General features: G+C 49.9%; 1 protein-coding gene across 1 annotated transcript in view; it reads right to left on the bottom strand.

Moving 5' to 3' along the window:
• The window catches only part of LOC140385324 (collagen alpha-1(XV) chain-like), a 531,657-nt gene that overhangs the window by 339,262 nt on the left and 172,061 nt on the right, over positions 1–20,334 (bottom strand).

The following is a 20,334-nucleotide window of genomic DNA, read 5'->3' as shown; positions in this document are numbered from 1 at the left end:
TCCCATAGAATCCTTGGATACATCCCGTCAGGCCCGGGGGACTTGTCTATCCTCAAGTTTTTCAAAATGCCCAACACATCTTCCTTCCTAACAAGTATTTCCTCGAGCTTACCAATCTGTTTCACACTGTCCTCTCCAACAATATCGCCCCTCTCATTTGTAAATACAGAAGAAAAGTACTCGTTCAAGACCTCTCCTATCTCTTCAGACTCAATACACAATCTCCCGCTACTGTCCTTGATCGGACCTACCCTCACTCTAGTCATTCTCATATTTCTCACATATGTGTAAAAGGCCTTGGGGTTTTCCTTGATCCTACCCGCCAAAGATTGTTCATGCCCTCTCTTAGCTCTCCTAATCCCTTTCTTCAGTTCCCTCCTGGCTATCTTGTATCCCTCCAATGCCCTGTCTGAACCTTGTTTCCTCAGCCTTACATAAGTCTCCTTTTTCCTCTTAACAAGACATTCAACCTCTCTTGTCAACCATGGTTCCCTCACTCGACCATCTCTTCCCTGCCTGACAGGGACATGCATATCAAGGACACGTAGTACCTGTTCCTTGAACAAGTTCCACATTTCACTTGTGTCCTTCCCTGCCAGCCTATGTTCCCAACTTATGCACTTCAATTCTTGTCTGACAACACCGTATTTACCCTTCCCCCAATTGTAAACCTTGCCCTGTTGCACGTACCTATCCCTCTCCATTACTAAAGTGAAAGTCACAGAATTGTGGTACACATGGGTAAATGTTAATGGTGAGCATTGTCAGGTTATGCCCATAGCTGATGCCTTTTCAAACGTACCCTTTCAACAGGGGTCACTGGCAGGGCTGGAGCCCAGCATACGTCATTCATGTCGAGATGGTTCTACAGAGATTACTAGGGTAGGGTTGACCACCCTCGAGGTCCACTTCTATTGTCCTCCTGCAGCAACTGACAGCAGAGGGTGAGGAAAAGTCAATGCAAGAATTAGCGCCACATTAAATTCAAATAGGATGTGATTAAAGCAGAGGCTTCCACTGTATCGAACTGTGGATTATCACAAAAGCTGTCAGCAGATATTTCCACTTCTCGCCCCATGAACGTACATTAGAAATTCTCCTCTTGTACCTTCACCACTTTTTATTCATCAAATAGAGTTATTTATAACGCAGGGGCTTGATCAGTTTCTGTTGTTGGCTGAGGGGGATTGGGAGGAGTGCAAACAGAGCAAGTCAGTGCCCTCTTTGCATTTCAATGAGAGTCGACCGTTACATTGGCAAACTGAGCTGAGCCTCAGGGTCTTCTGTCTGCATGCCTTCCTGTGTCCCCAGAGTACCAATGCAACTGATCACACTATCTTGCATTAACTAGCACGATGTGATGCCCAGGAAGACATACAGTGATTTGAATTGTTTGTCAGAATATTCCACTTTATTTGACCGACTTTGAATGTAAGGATTATCGATAAGAGTGAATCAGGGAATGATCAAATGAGTGGGGTTTATGTCAGGAGCCAGGTATAGAGCTGGATATAAAAGAGAAAGAAAGGAAGTACTTGGATTAATATAGCACCGCTCACTTCCTCAGGATGCCCCAGAGCACCTCACTGCACTGGTGTAAAATAGGGACATGCAGCAGCCAATTTATGCACAGCAAGCTCCCACAAAAGGCAATGTTATAAATGACCACATCATTGGATGTTGGGGCCACCTCAACTCTTCTCTGAATTCAGCCATGAGACCTTTCACTGTCAGCTGAGAGGGCAACCAGAGCCTCAGTTCAATGATTTAGCCAAAAAAGGGCACCTATGCAATGCAGCACTCCCTCGGTACTATTGTCAGCCTAAATTATAGCACAGTGGTTAGCACTGTTGCTTCACAGCTCCAGGGTCCCAGGTTCCATTCCTGGCTTGGGTCACTGTCTGTATGGAGTCTGAACGTTCTCCCTGTGTCTGTGAGGGTTTCCTCCGGGTGCTCCGGTTTCCTACCACAGTCCAAAGATGTGCTGTTAGGTGAATTGGACATTCTGAATTCTCCCTCAGTGTACCCGAACAGGCGCCGGAATGTGGCGACTAGGGAATTTTCACAGTAACTTCATTGCAGTAAGCCTACTACTTGTGACAATAATAAAGATGATGATTATTATTATTAGTTTGCGCTCAGGTCTCAGGGTGAGCTTGAACCACAACCATCTGACTGGTGAGTGCTACCACTGAGCTAAAGGCATCAAAAGCAAAGACATAATGTGGTGGGCAGAGGCACTGGCATTGACTGTGTTGGAGAACATGAGTTCTGGTATCTAGGGACTGACTCTCAACAGCTGCTTGAAAAACTTTGAATATTGAAAAAAAATGTCACTGCCAATTTTTTTGCTTGGCTAGAAAGATTAAATTAAGGGGTATCTGCAATCGTGCTGCTGAATTGTCTCTTATACCATTCTTCCACAACACAACACGTTTCTGCAATACAGTGTTTGTTGCCACCAGAGGGAGCTCCATCCATTAGTCACAGTGAGACATTTACTGGACTCCGAGAGCCACTGGATGGAGAACACTGGTGTTACAGCACAATATTCAATATAGATATACCGGAGTCTTTTTATTCTTAACACACCAACATCATATTCTCAAGGAAAAGAATGCTTAACAGCATTAGAATAGGTTAGAATTGATACAACAATCTCTGCAGTAATGCCCCATTCACCAAGGCTGAAGCAGTGTTTTTCACAGTAACTTCATTGCAGTGTTAATGTAAACTCACTTGTGACAATAAAGATTAATTTTATTATAGAAATCCCTCTAAGCATTCCTTGCACTCTTCTTTGTCCTACCATTGGAGCCTTGAGCGAAGAGTGCTTCGGTCTGCCAGGGATCCATGGTCATCTCAGGGCAACACATTGGCACAGCAGTTAGCACTGCTGTCTCTCAACTTCAGAGATCCAGGTTCAGTTCCAGCCTTGGGTCACGGTCTGTGTAGAGTCTGCACGTTTTCCCCGAGTCTGCGTGGTTTTCCACCGGGTACTCGAGTTTCCTCCCACAGTCCAAAGATGTGGAGGTTAGATGGATTGGCCATGCTAAATTGCCCCTTAGTGTGCAGGTTAGATGGGGTTATGGGGATAGGGCCGAGGTAGAGTGCTCTTTCAGAAAGACGGTGCAGACCCAATGGGCCAAATGGCCTCCCTCTGCACTATAGGAATTCTAGATCACATACTGGAAGTAAAAAGGGGTGAATTTAAAACAGTGGGCAGCACGGTAGCACAAGTGGATAGCATTGTGGCTTCACAGCGCCAGGATACCAGGTTCGATTCCCCGCTGGATCACTGTCTGTGCGGAGTCTGCACGTTCTTCCCGTGTCTGCGTGGGTTTCCTCCGGGTGCTCCGGTTTCCTCCCACAGGCCAAAGACGTGCAGGTTAGGTGGATTGTCCTTAGTGACCAAAAAGGTTAGCAGGGGTTGTTGGGTTACGGGAATGGGGTGGAAGTGGTGGGTCGGTGCAAACTCAATGGGCCGAATGGCCTCCTTTTGCACTGTCTGTTCTATGTATGTATTACCATTACTGATTCACTACCCCCTGCTGGGCACACCGTTCCTTCCAAGGAATCACTTCACAGTCAATGAGGCACTTTTGAAGTCAAGTCACTATTGTGGTGCTGGGAAATGTGCAGCTAATCTGCACGCAGCAAGTTCCCAAAAACATTCGCCAAACAGCGAATCGGTTTTAGTGATATTTTGTCCCTGTTGGTTGGGGGATAAATACTGGCCTGGACAACTAGCTGAGATATTCCTATTTGAAATAGTGCCAGGGGATTTTTGACATTTAAAAAAAAAATTCAGTTACGGGATGTGGGCGTCGATGGTTATGCCAGCATTTATTGTCCATCCCTAGTTGCCCTTCAGAAGGTGGTGGTGAGCTGCCTTCTTGAATCGTTGCAGACCCTGAGGTGTACATACACCCACTGTGCTGTTAGGGAGGGAATTCCAGGATGTTGCCCCAACAGCAATGAAGGAGCGGCGATATATTTCCAAGTCAGGGTAGGAAGTGACTTGGAGAGGAATCTCCTGATGGTGAGGTTCCCAGGTATCTGCTGCTCTTGTCCTTCTAGATGATCATGGGTTTGGAAGGTGCTGCCTAAGGGACCTTGACGAGTTCCTGCAGTGCATCTTTAATAATAATAATACTCTTTAATAATCTTTATTATCGTCACAAGTCGGCTCACATTAACACCGCCACATTCCGGCGCCTGTTTGGGTACACAGAGGGAGAATTCAGAATGTCCAATTCACCTAACAGCACGTCTTGCGGGATGTGTGGGAGGAAACCGGAGCACCCAGAGGAAACGCACGCAGACACAGTATTAATATGGCTAGTCCAGTGCAGTTTCTGATCAATGATAACCCCCAGGGTGGGGGGGATTCAGCGATGGTAATGCCATTAAATGTCAAGGGGCGATGGTTAGATCCTCTCTTGTAGGAGATGGTGCGAATGTAACTTGCCACTTGTCAGCCCAAGCCTGGATATTGACCAGGTCTTGCTGCATTTGGACATGGACTGCTTCATTATCTGACGAGTCACGAACAGTGCTGAACATTGTGCAGTCATATGTGAACCTCCCCACTTCTGATCTTACGATAGAAGGGAAGTAATTGATGAAGCAGCTGAAGATGGTTAGGCCTAGGACACTATCCTGAGGAACTCCTGCAGTGATGTCCTGGAGCTGAGAGGATTGGTCTCCAACCACCAGAACCATCTTCCTTTGGGCCAGGTATGACTCCAGCCAGTGGAGAGTTTTCCCCCTGATTTCCATTGACTCCAGTTTTGCAAGGGCTCTTTGATGCCATACTTGGTCAAATGCTGCCTTGATGTCAAGGGCAGTCACTCTCACTTCAGCTCTGGCATTCAGCTCTTTTGTCCATGTTTGAACCAAGGCTGTAATGAGGTCAGGAGCTGAGTGACCCTGGTGGAACCCAACTGAGCAGCCATGAGTAGGTTATTGCGGAGTAAGCTTGATAGCACTAGTGATGACTCCTTCCATCAATTTGCTGATGATGGAGAGTAGACTGACAAGGCGGTAATTGGTTGGGTTGGATTTGTCGTGTTTCTTGTGTACAGGCCACACCTGGGCAATTTTCCAAATTGCCGGGTAGATGTCAGTGTTGTAGCTGTGCTGGAACAGCTTGGCTAGGGGTGCGGCAAGTTCTGGAGTACAAGTCTTCAGCACTATTGCCGGGATATTGTCAGGGCCCATAGCCTTTGCAGTATCCAGTGCCTTCAGCTGTTTCTTGATATCACATGGAGTGATCGTATTGGCTGAAGAACATCATCTGTGATGCTGGGGACTTCTGGAGGAGACCGACATAGATCATCCACTCGGCACCTCTGGCTGAAGATTGTTGCTGGGCTCCTCCATTATTGAGGAAGGGGATATTTGTGGAACCTCCTACTCCAGTGCGTTCTTTAATTGTCCACCACCGTTCATGGCTAGATGTGGCAAGACTGCAGAGCTTAGATCTGATGCATGCATTGTGGAATCGCTGAGCTCTGCCTATGACTCGCTGTTATGCTGTTTACACCCAAGTAGACTTGTGTTGTAGCTTCACCATTTGACACCTTATTTTTAGGTATGCCTGGTGTTGCTCCTGGCATGCCCTCCTGAACTCTTCATTGAACAAGGGTTGATGAGCTAGTTTCCAGTGGAGCATAAAGCAGTGCATATAAAGTAACTTACCTCAGGGATTCGCGGCCCAGTGTCCAGGGAGCAGTCTTGGACAGCGGAGCATCGGGCAGTAAGTATAAAGTAACTTACCTCGGGGATTTGCGGCCTAGTTCCAGGCATTGGACTTGGAGGAGACGAGTATCAGAGCTGAGAGTATAAAGTAACTTACCTCAGGGATATGTGGCCTAGTCTCTAGGAAGCGGACTCGGAGGGCCGGAGTATCAGAGCTGTGAGTATAAAGTAACTTACCTCGGGGATTTGTGGCCTAGTCTCCAGGGAATGGATTCGGAGAAAAGGTGTATCGGAGCTGTGAGTATAAAGTAACTTACCTCAGGGATTTGTGGCCTAGTCTCTAGGAAGCGGACTCGGAGGGCCGGAGTATCAGAGCTGTGAGTATAAAGTAACTTACCTCGGGGATTTCATTGAAACGGAACCCCCCCCCCCCCCCGCCCCCGCCCCAGGAAAAAGTAATGTGACAGTAAAACTGACCTGATTGGCTGGTAGGGAATCTGCACTAAAAATACATCACAAACGAATGAATTAACTAAGTTGAGATGGCTGGGCAGACGAATGTGCTGTAGCTGCATGATGTGTGAGCTGGTAGATCCCACTGCGAGCTGCAGTGACCACATTTGCATTAAGTGTTTGTTGTTCGAGGAATTTCAGCTAATAGTTGATAAGCTGGAGTCAGAGCTTTGGACACTGCTGCACATCCGGGAGGGGAAGTATTATGTGATGTTTGGGTGTTCTGGATCACATACAGGTCACCAACACTTGAAACAGTGCAACACTATTTTATTGAATCATTAACTGTTTAAACATACCAGACTGTGGGTGAATACGATACTAGCTTGAACTAAAGACCTTGGCCTTGTCCCAACCAGTCGATGCACTCAGCACATGGTGAATGTCTGTGTTACAGGCCGAGAGCTCTGTCCTCCTAGCTAGCGGGAACTCTGATGAGCGGGAACTCTGATGCCCCCTGTCTTTATAATGCGTGCGCTCTCACTGGTGATTGGCTGCGGTGTTGTGTGTGTTGATTGGTCCCACTGTGTGTCCATCAGTGTGTCTGCACCATGATATACTGGTGTATATTATGACATCCCCCTTTTATAAAAAATGTACCTGCGTGGCAATAAATAGTGTATGGTGAATGTTCCTGACTACGTGTGCGCAAATTATTTACAGGACTATGTACATGAAAACTAAGCTATTTACATGGGAAGGTGCCTGGAGCAGAAGAATAACGAGGTGAACACTATATACAAACCACTTGAACGATTAAACGGAAGCCCAGAACAAATCAGAAAGTCCGTAAGTCCACAAAGTTCACAAATTAAGTCTCTGAGGTGGGCGACGAATTCTGGATGACCGCCTCAAGGGTGGGTCGGGAGCCGCCGGCTGAGGAGCGGGCTGGACTGCGTCAGTATGAGGAGGATGCAGAGTGACCGGAATCTCTGCATAGTCCAGGTCAGGGACAACAGGAGGGCGTGGCAATGGTTGAGGATCACGTAGCGAGCGTGGAACGAGACGAAGGGCACGGCGATTGCGGCGCAGAATGGAGCCATCCGGTAGACGAACCAGGAACGTCTACCTGGTGAATGGTGAAGCTACAACACAAGTCTACTTGGGTGTAAACAGCATAACAGCGAGTCATAGGCAGAGCTCAGCGATTCCACAATGCATGCATCAGTAGCCTTGTGGATAGCGCAATTGCTTCACAGCTCCAGGGTCCCTGGTTCGATTCCGGCTTGGGTCACGGTCTGTGCGGAGTCTGCACGTCCTCCCCGTGTGTGCGTGGGTTTCCTCCGGGTGCTCCGGTTTCCTCCCACAGTCCAAAGATGTGCAGGTTAGGTGGATTGGCCATGATAAAAAAATTGCCCTTAGTGTTGGGTGGGGTTACTGGGTTGTGGGCATAGGGTGGAGGTGTTGACATTGGGTGGGGTGCTCTTTCCAAGAGCCGGTGCAGACTCGATGGGCCGAATGGCCTCCTTCTGCACTGTAAATTCTATGAACGAGCGGGGAGCCACCTGCCGAAGAACCACAGCGGTTGCAGACCAGCCACCACCCGGAAGATGGATGCGGACGTTGTCACCTGGAGCCAGAGCAAGGAGATCAGCTGCACGGGAGTCATGAGCCGCTTTGTGCTGTGCACGAGACAGCTGCATTCGTTGAAGGACCGGAACGTGGTCGAGGTCTGGGACATGAATGGACGGCACCGTCGTCCTCAGGGTGCGACCCATGAGCAGCTGGGCTGGCGACAGGCCAGTGGGCAGTAGGGCCAAGCGATAGGCCAGCAAGGCAAGGTAGAAATCGGACCCAGCATCGGCAGCCTTGCAGAGGAGCCGTTTGACTATGTGGAGGCCTTTCTCCGCTTTGCCGTTGGATTGGGGGTACAGGGGACTGGATGTCACATGCACAAAGTTGTACCTCCTGGCAAAGTTGGACCATTCCTGCCTTGCAAAGCAGGGGCCATTGTCCGACATCACAGTGAGTGGGATGCAGTGTCGAGCAAAGGTGTCCTTACAGGCACGGATGACTGCAGACGATGTGATGTTGTGTAAACGTACCACCTCCGGGCAGTTTGAAAAGTAGTCTACAATCAGGACATAGTCCCTGCCCAGCGTGTGGAACAGGTCGATGCCCACCTTGATCCAAGGGGACTTGACCAACTAATGGGGCTGTAGGGTCTCACGTGGTTGGGCCGGCTGGAAGCGTGATAAGTGGGGCAGTTGAGCACTGTGTTGGCTATGTCGTCATTGATGCCGGGCCAGTACACTGCCTCTCAGGCCCGTCGGCGGCACTTTTCCACGCCAAGATGGCAACCGTGTAGCTGTTCCAAGACGAGCTGGCGCATGCCATGCGGGATGACAATGCGGTCCAGTTTCAGGAGAACACCATCTACTACTGCCAGATCATCTGTGACATTACAGAACTGCGGGCATTGGCCCTTGAGCCACCCGTCCGTTAGGTGGCGCATGACATGTGGTAGCAAAGGGTCAGCCGCCGTCTCGCGGCAAATTTGGACGAGGCGTTCCATCCATGGCAGGTAGATTGGAGGCCACGAACGCCACATGGGCGTCAACCTGGCAGACGAATTCCGCTGGGTCACACGGAGTGTTGACAGCCCTGGAGAGAGCGTCGGCAATCATGAGGTTTTTGCCTGGGGTGTATACCAGCTGGAAGTCGTATCGCCGGAGCTTGAGAAGAATACGCTGGAGGCGAGGTGTCATGTCGTTCAAGTCTTTCTGTATTATATTGACCAGCGGGTGATGGTCGGTCCCGACGGTGAATTGAGGAAGACCGTACACATAATCGTGAAACTTGATGGCACCGGTGAGAAGGCCCAGGCACTCCTTTTCTATCTGCGCGTAGCGCTGTTCCGTGGGGGTCATGGCGTGTGACGCATATGCAACGGGGGCCCATGATGAGGCCACATTGCGTTGCAGGAGCACTACCCCAATGCCGGATTGGCTGGCATCGGTCAAAATTTTGGTCTCTTTTGCTGGATCAAAGAAAGCTAAGACCTTAAAAAGCTTAAAAGCTAAGTTCTCTCCATTCGCGCTCATGGGCAGGAAGCCATTGGAAGTCTGTCGTCTTCCTGACCAGGTTCCTGAGGCGAGGTTAGGGATGAACGTCCCTAAAAAATTGACCATGCCCAGAAATCGGAGGACCGCCTTCTTGTCCTCTGGCGTTTTCATGGCTGAGATAGCAGCCACCTTGTCCGCATCCGGCCGCACACCCAACTGGGAGATGTGGTCCCCTAGGAACTGGAGTTCCGTCTGACCAAACGAGCATTTGGCTCTGTTGAGGCGTAGGCCCTGCTCACGTATGCGTTTGAAAACGCGCTGGAGGCGACTGACATGCTCAAATGATTATGTCGTCGACATAGACGCGAATACCTTCAATGCCTTCCATCATTTGTTCTCATTCAGCAGAGGGCAGTAGAGCGGAGCTGCTGATTGGTGTATGCAAATTTCCCCCACAACAGCCATTGTGCTCACCCTAACTTGAAGGTGTACCTGAGCAAGAGACCCTAGCTGTTCAAGTGAAGACAAGCATCCAGCAGAGGGCAGTAGAGCGGAGCTGCTGATTGGCTGTTGCGGGCAAATGTGCTCACCCTAACTTGAAGGTGATTTGTGGAGAAGCTGTTGTCAAGTGACACTTAAACCCGAAAAACCAACTGCTGTAAAGATCAAGAGGATGCTCGAGGGCAGGTAGAAGTAGAAAGAAGTTGAACCGTGACGTCACGGCCTGCAGGCAAGGGATTGGCTGGTGACTGGCAGGAGGTTTTCTTTTATTTTCCCTCAGGTGTTATCGTGCAGGGGTTGCTGAATGAGTGCTTGCTGAGAAGGAGAGTGAATAACAGGTAAGCGCTTTGTTTCTTTTACTTTTTTTATCTAGAGGGGATGGCAAGGAAAGTAGTGCAATGTTCCTCCTGCAGAATGTTTGAGGTGAGGGACCCAGTCAGTGTCCCTGCTGATTTCATCTGTGGGAAGTGCACCCATCTCCAGCTCCTCAGAAACCGCGTTAGGGAACTGGAGCTGGAGTTGGATGAACTTCGGATCATTCGAGAGGCAGAGGTGGTAATAGATATAAGTTTCAGGGGTGTAGATACTCCGAAGAATAAAGATAGATGGGTGACGGTGAGAGGGGCTGGGAGGAAGCAATCAGTACAGGGATCCCCTGTGGTCGTTCCCCTTAGTAACAAGTATACTGCTTTGGATACTGTTGGGGGAGTGGGGGGGGGGGGGAAAACTTACCAGGGGTAAGCCATGGGGTACAGGTCTCTGGCACAAAGTCTGTCCCTGTTGCTCAGAAGGGAAAGGGGGAGAGGAGTAGAGCATTAGTCATTGGAGACTCCATAGTTAGGAGGATAGATAGGAGATTATGTGGGAACGAGAGAGACTCGAGGTTGGTATGTTGCCTCCCAGGTGTGATGTCTCGGATCGTGTTTTTGAGATCCTTAAGGGGGAGGGGGAGCAGCCCCAACTCGTGGTCCATATAGGTACCAACGACGTAGGTAGGAAAAGGGATAGGTAGGAAAAGGGATAGGGATGTAAGGCAGGAATTCAGGGAGCTAGGGTGGAAACTTAGATCTAGGACAAACAGAGTTATTATCTCTGAGTTGTTACCCGTGCCACGTGATAGCGAGACGAGAAATAGGGAGAGAGAGGAGTTGAACACGTGGCTACAGGGATGGTGCAGGGGGGAGGGTTTCAGATTTCTGGGTAATTGGGGCTCATTCTGGGGTCGGTGGGACCTCTACAAACGGGATGGTCTACACCTGGACCAGAGGGGTACCAATATCCTGGGGGGGAAATTTGCTAATGCTCTTCGGGAGGGTTTAAACTAGTTCAGCAGGGGCTTGGGAACCTGAATTTAGTTCCAGTATACAGGAGGTTGAGAGTAGTGAGGTCATGAGTAAGGTTTCAAAGTTGCAGGAGTGTGCCGGCAGGCAGGAAGGTGGTTTAAAGTGTGTCTTCTTCAATGCCAGGAGCATCCGGAATAAGGCGGGTTAACTTGTGGCATGGGTTGGTACCTGGGACTTCGATGTTGTGGCCATTTCGGAGACATGGATAGAGCAGGGACAGGAATGGTTGTTGCAGGTGCCGGGGTTTAGATATTTCAGTAAGCTCAGGGAAGGTGGTAAAAGAGGGGGAGGGGTGGCATTGTTAGTCAAGGACAGTATTACGGTGGCAGAAAGGACGTTTGATGAGGACTCGTCTACTGAGGTAGTATGGGCTGAGGTTAGAAACAGGAAAGGAGAGGTCACCCGGTTAGGGGTTTTCTATAGGCCTCCGAAAAGTTCCAGAGATGTAGAGGAAATGATTGCAAAGATGATTCTGGAGAGGAGCGAAAGCAATAGGGTAGTTGTTATGGGGGACTTCTTTCCAAATATTGACTGGAAACGCTATAGTTAGAGTACTGTAGATGGGTCCGTTTTTGTCCAATGTGTGCAGGAGGGTTTCCTGACACAGTATGTCGATAGGCCAACGAGAGGAGAGGCCATATTGGATTTGGTACTGGGTAATGAACCAGGACAGGTGTTAGATTTGGAGGAAGGTGAGCACCTTGGTGATAGTGACTACAATTCAATTACGAAAGGGATAGGTATATACCGTAGGGCAAGAGTTATATCTGGGGGAAAGGCAATTATGATGCGATGAGGTAAGACATAGGATGCATCGGATGGAGAAGAAAACTGCAGGGGGTTGGCACAATGGAAATGTGGAGCTTGTTCAAGGAACAGCTACTGCATGTCCTTGATAAGTATGTACCTGTCAGGCAGGGAGGAAGTGGTCGAGCAAGGGAACCGTGGTTTACTAAAGCAGTCGAAACACTTGTCAAGAGGAAGAAGGAGGCTTATGTAAAGATGAGACATGAAGGTTCAGTTAGGGTGCTCGAGAGTTACAAGTTAGCTAGGAAGGACCTAAGGAGAGAGCTAAGAAGAGCCAGGAGGGGACATGGTCTTTGGCAGGTAGGATCAAGGATAACCCGAAAGCTTTCTATAGATATGTCAGGAATAAACAAATGACCAGGGTAAGAGTAGGGCCAGTCAAGGACAGTCGTGGGAAGTTGTGCTTGGAGTCCGAGGAGATCGGAGAGGTGCTAAATGAACATTTTTCAATCAGTATTCACACAGGAAAAAGACAATGTTGTCGAGGAGAATACTGAGATTCAGGCTACTAGACTAGAAGGGCTTGAGGTTCATAAGGAGGAGGTGTTAGCAATTATGGAAAGTGTGAAAATAGATAAGTCCCCTGGGCCAGATGGGATTTATCCTAGGATTCTCTGGGAAGCTAGGGAGGAGATTGCTGAGCCTTTGGCTTTGATCTTTAAGTCACCTTTGTCTACAGGAATAGTGCCAGAAGACTGGAGGATAGCAAATGTTGTCCCCTTGTTCAAGAAGGGGAGTAAAGACAACCCCGGTAACTATAGACCAGTGAGCCTTACTTCTGTTGTGGGCCAAATCTTGGAAAGGTTGAAAGAGATAGGATGTATAATCATCTGGAAAGGAATAATTTGATTAGAGATAGTCAACACGGTTTTGTGAAGCGTAGGTCGTGCCTTACAAACCTTATTGAGTTCTTTGAGAAGGTGAATGAGGGTAAAGCAGTTGATGTGGTGTATATGGATTTCAGTAAAGCGTTTGATGAATTTCCCCACGGTAGGCTACTGCAGAAAATACGGAGGCATGGGATTCAGGGTGATTTAGCAGTTTGGATCAGAAATTGGCTAGCTGGAAGAAGACAAAGGGTGGTGGTTGATGGGAAATGTTCAGACTGGAGTCCAGATACTAGTGGTGTACCACAAGGATCTGTTTTGGGGCCACTGCTGTTTGTCATTTTTATAAATGACCTGGAGGAGGGCGTAGCAGGATGGGTGAGTAAATTTGCAGATTACACTAAAGTCGGTGGAGTTGTGGACAGTGCGGAAGGATGTTACAAGTTACAGAGGGACATAGATAAGCTGCAGCACTGGGCTGAGAGGTGGCAAATGGAGTTTAATGCAGAAAAGTGTGAGGTGATTCATTTTGGAAGGAATAACAGGAAGACAGAGTACTGGTAAGATTCTTGGCATGTGGATGAGCAGAGAGATCTCAGTGTCCATGTACATAGATCCCTGAAAGTTGCCACCCAGGTTGAGAGGGTTGTTAAGAAGGCTTACGGTGTGTTAGCTTTTATTGGTAGAGGGATTGAGTTTCGGAGCCATGAGATCATGTTGCAGTTGTACAAAACTCTGGTGCGGCCGCATTTGGAGTATTACGTGCAATTCTGGTCGCCGCATTATAGGAAGGATGTGGAAGCATTGGAAAGGATGCAGAGGAGATTTACCAGAATGTTGTCTGGTATGGAGGGAAGATCTTATGAGGCAAGGCTGAGGGACTGGAGGCTGTTTTTGTTAGAGAGAGAGAAGAAGGTTAAGAGGTGACTTAATTGAGGCATACAAGATGATCAGAGGATTAGATAGGGTCGACAGTGAGAGCTTTTTTCCTCGGATGGTGATGTCTAGCACGAGGCGACATAGCTTTAAATTGAGGGGAGATAGATATAGGACAGAGGTCAGAGGTAGGTTCTTTACTCAGAGTAGTAAGGGCGTGGAATGCCCTGCCTGCAACAGTAGTGGACTCGCCAACACGAAGGGCATTCAATGGACGATAAGGGAATAGTGTAGATGGGCTTTAGAGTGGTTTCACAGGTCGGCGCAACATCGAGGGCTGAAGAGCCTGTACTGCGCTGTAATGTTCTATGTTCTATGATCCTGTGGAACACTTCTGAAGCAGATATGATCCCAAACGGCATCCTGTTGTAACAATATCTGCCAAAGGAGGTGTTAAATGTACACAGTTTCCTGCTGGATTTGTCGAGCTGGATTTGCCAGAATCCTTTCGAGGCGTCGAGTTTGGTGAATAGCTTGGCGCGAGCCATCTTGCATGTGATCTCTTCGCGCTTGGGAATTGGATAATGCTCCCTCATGATATTGTGATTCAGATCCTTGGGATCAATGCAAATTCTCTGCTCGCTGGAAGGCTTTTTTTTCCTCACACACCATGGAACTGAGACCCAGTCGGTTGGTTCCGTAACTCTGGAGATCACTCCTTGGTTCTGGAGGTCCTGCAGCTGCTGCTTGAGGCGGTCCTTAAGGGGTGCTGGGACCCTGCGAGGTGCATGCACCACAGGCGTGGCGTTCTGTTTGAGTAGGATCTTGTAAGTATATGGGAGCGTGCCCATGCCTTCAAAGACGTCGCGGTGCTGGTCGATGATGGCGTCGAGTTGCGCCCTGACGTCAGCGTCCTGGAAGGCAGACATGTCATCAAGAGAGAGCACGAGTGCACTCTCTGAACGAGGTTCAACAGCTTGCATGCCTATACACCAAGCAGAGAGTCTTTCGAGGAGCCCACGATCTCGAAAGGAAGGATGGCTTTGCGTGACCTGTGCGTCACTTGCTAGCAAGAATGACGTTGCCATTATAATCCAATAGCTGGCAGGCTGATGGAAGGATGGCTGGTTTGACACACAGGCTTTGGAAGTCAGACCACACCATGAGATTGGCGGAGGCACCAGTGTCCAGGCGGAATCATATTTGGGACCGGTTGACCATCAGGGTGGCACACCACTCATCGTCTGGATCGATGCTGTATACTGACAGCGGCTGGTGTGTTTGCTTCGGGGACAGCCTGTTTTTCGTTACGACAACGACTCGAAAAGGCGCCTTCGGGTCCTCGGTGTCACTGCTGTGTGGGAGGTCCGCATCGGACTCGGTGACCATGGATTGAATTGCCCGAACATTCCTGCGAGGCTGGCTGAAGCGATAAGAATTGGTAGGCGGAGCTGCTCGGCAGAAGGCAGCATAGTGGCCAAGTCTGCCACATCGTAGGCATTGTCGAGATTTGGCAGGGCATTGCTGCTATAAATGGGCGGAGCCACAGTTGCCGCACGTCGTGATGTCAGCACGTTCGCTGCGCCACCGCGCATGCACGGTGCGGTCATGCATGGTGCGCGCCTGCACATTACGTTCCTCCACGTCGCCGTCCCCTCGTTTGCTGCATTTTGGAGTCCGCGAAAAGCGCGCGAAATGGCCGCCCTCATCCAGACTGAGGCCCTGGAGGTGCTCAATCACTTGGACCCATTCTGCCTCGTGGGGACCTTGCCGCGCCGTTTGTATATGGGAATATTGACACGTGGCGTTTTCATGTAAGACACAGGTCTCGATGGCGGTCGCTAGGGTGAGTTGCTTTACTTTGAGGAGCTGCTGACGTAGGGGGTCCGACTGAACACCGAAAACGATCTGGTCACGTATCATGGAGTCGGAGGTGGGCCCATAGCTGCAAGACTGCGCAAGGATGCTGAGGTGCGTGAGAAAGGATTGGAAAGGTTCATCCTTACCCTGCAAACGCTGCTGGAACACGTAGCGTTCGAAACTTTCATTCACCTCTACGCTGCAGTGAGTGTCAAATTTGAGGAGAACCGTCTTGAACTTTGTTTTATCTTCATCATCCGCAAAGGTGAGAGAGTTGAAAATGTGGATGTCATGGTACCCGGCCGTGGAGAGGAGAAGAGCAATCTTCCTGGTATCCGAGGCGCCCTCCCTGTCTGAGGAAGCGCTGTTTGAAAATCTTCCAATTGGCCCCTAGGTTGCCGACGATGCGGAGCGGTGGCGGCGGGCAGATGTTGTCCATGTTGCAGGATGACGGAATGCTGGTGGAAGGCAGATCACTTGCAGGTAGGTCTAAGAAGTGCTAATATCCCTCAACTCCTGGTATCATGATGTGTTGGGTGTTCTGGATCACATACAGGTCACCAACACTTGAAATAGTGCAACACTATTTTATTGAATCATTAACTGTTTAAACATACTTGAACTGTGGGTGAATACGATAGTAGCTTTAACTAAAGACCTTTGCCTTGTCTTAACCAGTCGATGCACTCAGCACATGGTGAATGTCTGCGTAATAGGCTGTGAGCTCTGTGCTCCTAGCTAGCTGCAACTCGAATGAGCGGGAACTCTGATGCCCCCTGTCTTTATAGTGCGTGTTCTCTCACTGGTGATTGGCTGCGGTGTTGTGTGTGTTGATTGGCCCCCACTGTGTGTCCATCAGTGTGTGCCTGCACCATGATATACTGGTGTAAATTATGACAATCTGGACGCTTTGTTTCAGGAGGCAGTCACACCCCTTGGATTCAGTGGGAGGCGGCGGTGCAGATGCCAGCTCTGCCCCCGCCACCTGGTCACTGGAAAGCCCCGAAAATAACTCCGGAAACAGGTCCGGGATGGTAGCAGTGTGGAATGCCTGCCCATCGTTCCAAAATTTACTTCAAAAAGGGAAGATGTCATAATATCCAATCATGTATATAATCAGATGCAGACAGGCAGTGATTGACACACAGGATAACCAATGAACACACACAACACATAACAACCAATCACCAGACAGGCCACCACCACTATAAAGCACACAGGGCATTAAGACTCTCTCTCTACAGGACACAGCTACTAAGATAGTAAGAGGGCACAAGCCAGTGAGCACTATCACCATGAGGTAGAGAGTTAGTCTAGTCTGGTCAAGCCAGTAGGAGGTTATCAGTTAGATTGATAGAGTGTCAACTCACAGCAAACTATGTACAGCAATCAGGAAGTTCAAGAAAACAGTGTTTGACCATCTCCTGTGCCAGAAGCCTGTTTCTAGCACTGCATCCAGTTGCAGTCAACATTGAACCAAGTTACTTAACACATCATGGTACCAGAGTGCTATTAATCCTAACGAACCTACCTCGAGTGCACCTGCAACAACCAGCAAGCAGCCATCCAGCGGCATGGAGAACGTCCAGCCTCCTCCGCAACTCCGGAGCCAACTGGAAAGTCTTCAAACAAAAGTTCCTTCTGTACATAGAGGCCTCCGACCTCGAGGCAGCATCGGATGCCAGAAAGATCGCGCTGTTTCTGTCGACTGCGGGGGATCACGCCATCCACATCTAGAACTCGCTTACGATTGCCGATGTCGAAGACAAGACAAAGAAGTTCAAGACAGTTCTGCTGAAATTCGACAGCCACTGTGACATTGAGGTGAATACGAGCTTTGAACGGTACATCTTCCAACAGAGGTTTCAGGGTAAGGATGAACCTTTTCAGTCCTTCTTGACCCATCTCCGCATCCTAGCGCAGTCATATAATTATGACTCGATGACTGATTCCATGATCTGGGATCAGATCATTTTCGGGGTCCAGTCCGACTCCCTGCGGGAGCAGCTCCTCAAAATCAAACAGTTGGCCCTCTCCTTCGTCATTGAAACGTGCGTTGTTCATGTGAATGCCAGAAATCGCTACTCCCGCATCAGGGCGGTAGAAACTGCAAAACTGACCTCCCACAAGGCAGAAAGGGTGCAGGCCATACCAAAAATGCAAGGCCTGAGCATAGAGGAGAGTGGCCGTTTCGCGTGCTTTTCTCGGGTCCACACGCATGCGCGCCACAACCGGGTGGACGATGAGGCCAAAGACCCTGAGGCGCATGCACGGACGTCGGCCGACCGCACTGCGCATGCGCGATGGCGCACAGAACGTGCTGACGTCAGCGTCATGACGTCTGAATTGTGGCTCCGCCCATTAAAAGCGGCAATGGCCAGCCAACGGCAGGCGATGTCTACAGTGTGGAAAGCCTGGCCTTCTGCAGATCCGCTCCACCAAACAACAGCCAGCGATCCCAGCTGCAGTGCAGACTTGTCCGCTGCGTACAACAAGGCATGCTGGATTCTGATCCAGACAGCCCAACGGACCCTGATGCTGACTGCCTCGAGTCTCCATATCGGGTGGACATCATCACCACACGCGAGTGGGTCTCTACCGTGCCTGCCAACCGCCTTTCAATCCTGAGTGTGGATCCCGACGACGAGTGGTGTGCTGTCATCATGGTCAACCAGTCTCACATCCGATTTAAATTGGACACTGGCGCATCTGCGAACCTCAGATCACAGTCGGACCTCGACAGCATCCAACACCAACCTAGCATTCTTCCACCAGCCTGCCAGCTCCTTGACTACAATGGTAATGCCATAGCTGCCAGTGGGTAGTGTCAGCTAGGCGTCTCTCACAAGGCAATCAAGGTAACGTTGAGATTCGTGATTGTCTGGCCTGACAAGGCATCCCTGCTCGGTGCTCGCGCATGCAAACTCCTAAATCTGGTACAGCGAGTTCATGCCATATCCTTGACACCGGCAACGGCCACGCCCAATGAGAATCTCCAGGCTGAGATAGACGACATTCTCACACAATACCACGGTGTGTTTGATGGGATGGGCACGTTCCCATATCGCGACAAGATATTGCTCAAGCAGAATGCCACCCCAGTCATCCATGCACCACGCCGGGTGCCGGCTCCTCTCAAGGGATCGTTTGAAAACGCAGCTACGACAGCTCCAAGACCAGGGCATCATCTCAAAAGGTCACGGAACCCACTGACTGGGTCAGCTCCATGGTCTGCGTCAAGAAACCCTCTGACGAACTTCGCATTGATCCCAAAGGCCTGAATCGCAACATCATGAGAGAGCACTACCCGATCCCGAAGCGTGAAGAATTAACATGTGAGATGGCTCACGCCAAATTTTACCAAGCTGGATGCCTCCCGTGGCTTCTGGCAAATTCAACTGGACGAGTCCAGTCGGAAGCTGTGCACTTTTAACACTCCGTTCGGCGGGTATTGCTCCAACCGCATGCCTTTTGGTGTCATATCAGCTTCCGAAGTATTTCATCGCATAATGGAGCAAATGATGGAGGGCATCGAGGGGGAGAGAGTCTCTGGACGACGTGATCATCTGGTTCACAACGCCCAAGGATCCCATTGCTCGCCTCAAAACAGGTTTTCCAGAGGATTCATGAAAATGGCCTCCGGCTCAACAGGGCCAGTTGCTCGTTTGGGCGGTCCCCTATCAAGTTTTTAGGTGACCACATTTCACAGCAAGGTGCACAACCGGATGCCGACAAGGTGCTGGCAATCAATGCATTAAGACACCAGAGGACAAAAAGGCGGTCCTCCGCTTCCTCGGGATGGTAAATTTTCTCAGAAAATTCATTCCCAACATGGCACCCACACCAGGGCCCTCCGGCATCTCGTTAAAAAGTTGACAGTGTTCCAGTGGCTTCCCGCACATCAAGCGGAGTGGCTTGAGCTGAAGGCAAAGCTCACCACAGCTCCAGTACTGGTGTTCTTTGACCCAACCAAGGATACCAAGATATCCACAGACGCAAGCCAGGACGGCATTGGGGCGATGCTCCTCCAGCGAGAAGACTCCTCGTCCTGGGCTCCAGTGGCATATGCCTGCAGGGCCATGACTCCGACCGAACAACGGTATGCCCAGATCAAAAAGGTGTCTCTGGGTCTCCTGACAGGAATAGTCAAGTTTCAGGATTACGTATACAGTCTGCCGAAGTTCACGGTGGAAACAGACCACAGGCCTTTGGTCCACATAATCCAGAAGGATTTAAATGACATGACACCTCGGCTGCAGCGAATTCTTCTTCGTCTCCGCCGATATGACTTTGAACTCGTCTACACACCGGGCAAGGAGCTGATCGTCACGGATGCCCTATCCCGATCCATCACCATGCCGTGTGAACCGGGTGACTTCATTCGCCACATCGAGGCACAGGTGCAGATGTGTGCCAGCAACCTCCCAGCCACTGATGAACGAGTTGTCCAGACATGCGAAGAAACTGCCAAAGAACCTCTACTGCAGCGCGCGATGCAACACCTTGCCCATGGCTAGCAAAAGGGGCAGTGCCCCCAGTTCTTCAACGTTAAGGACAAGTTAACGGTTGCAAGGGGATCCTTCTTAAGCTAGATAGAATCGTCATTCCCAAAAGCATGCAAGCCATGGTGCTCAGACAGATCCATGAGGGTCACCTTGGGGGGTCGAAAAATGTCGACGCAGAGCTCGGCAGGCAGTCTACTGGCCTGGCATCAGCCAGGACATTGCCAACACGGTCCTCAACTGCGCAACATGCCAGAAGTTTCAACCAGCTCAGCCCAAGGAAACACTGCAACAGCACGAGATTGTGACTTCTCCGTGGTCCAAGGTGGGGCTAGACCTCTTTCACGCAAATGGGCGCGATTACGTGCTCTTGGTCGACTACGTCTCCAGCTACCCG

Source organism: Scyliorhinus torazame, chromosome 11 (genome assembly GCF_047496885.1).
Source record: "Scyliorhinus torazame isolate Kashiwa2021f chromosome 11, sScyTor2.1, whole genome shotgun sequence".
Classification (NCBI taxonomy): domain Eukaryota; kingdom Metazoa; phylum Chordata; class Chondrichthyes; order Carcharhiniformes; family Scyliorhinidae; genus Scyliorhinus; species Scyliorhinus torazame.
The sequence above is the reverse complement of the archived record's forward strand: the minus strand, read 5'-3'. Positions and strand labels throughout refer to the sequence as shown.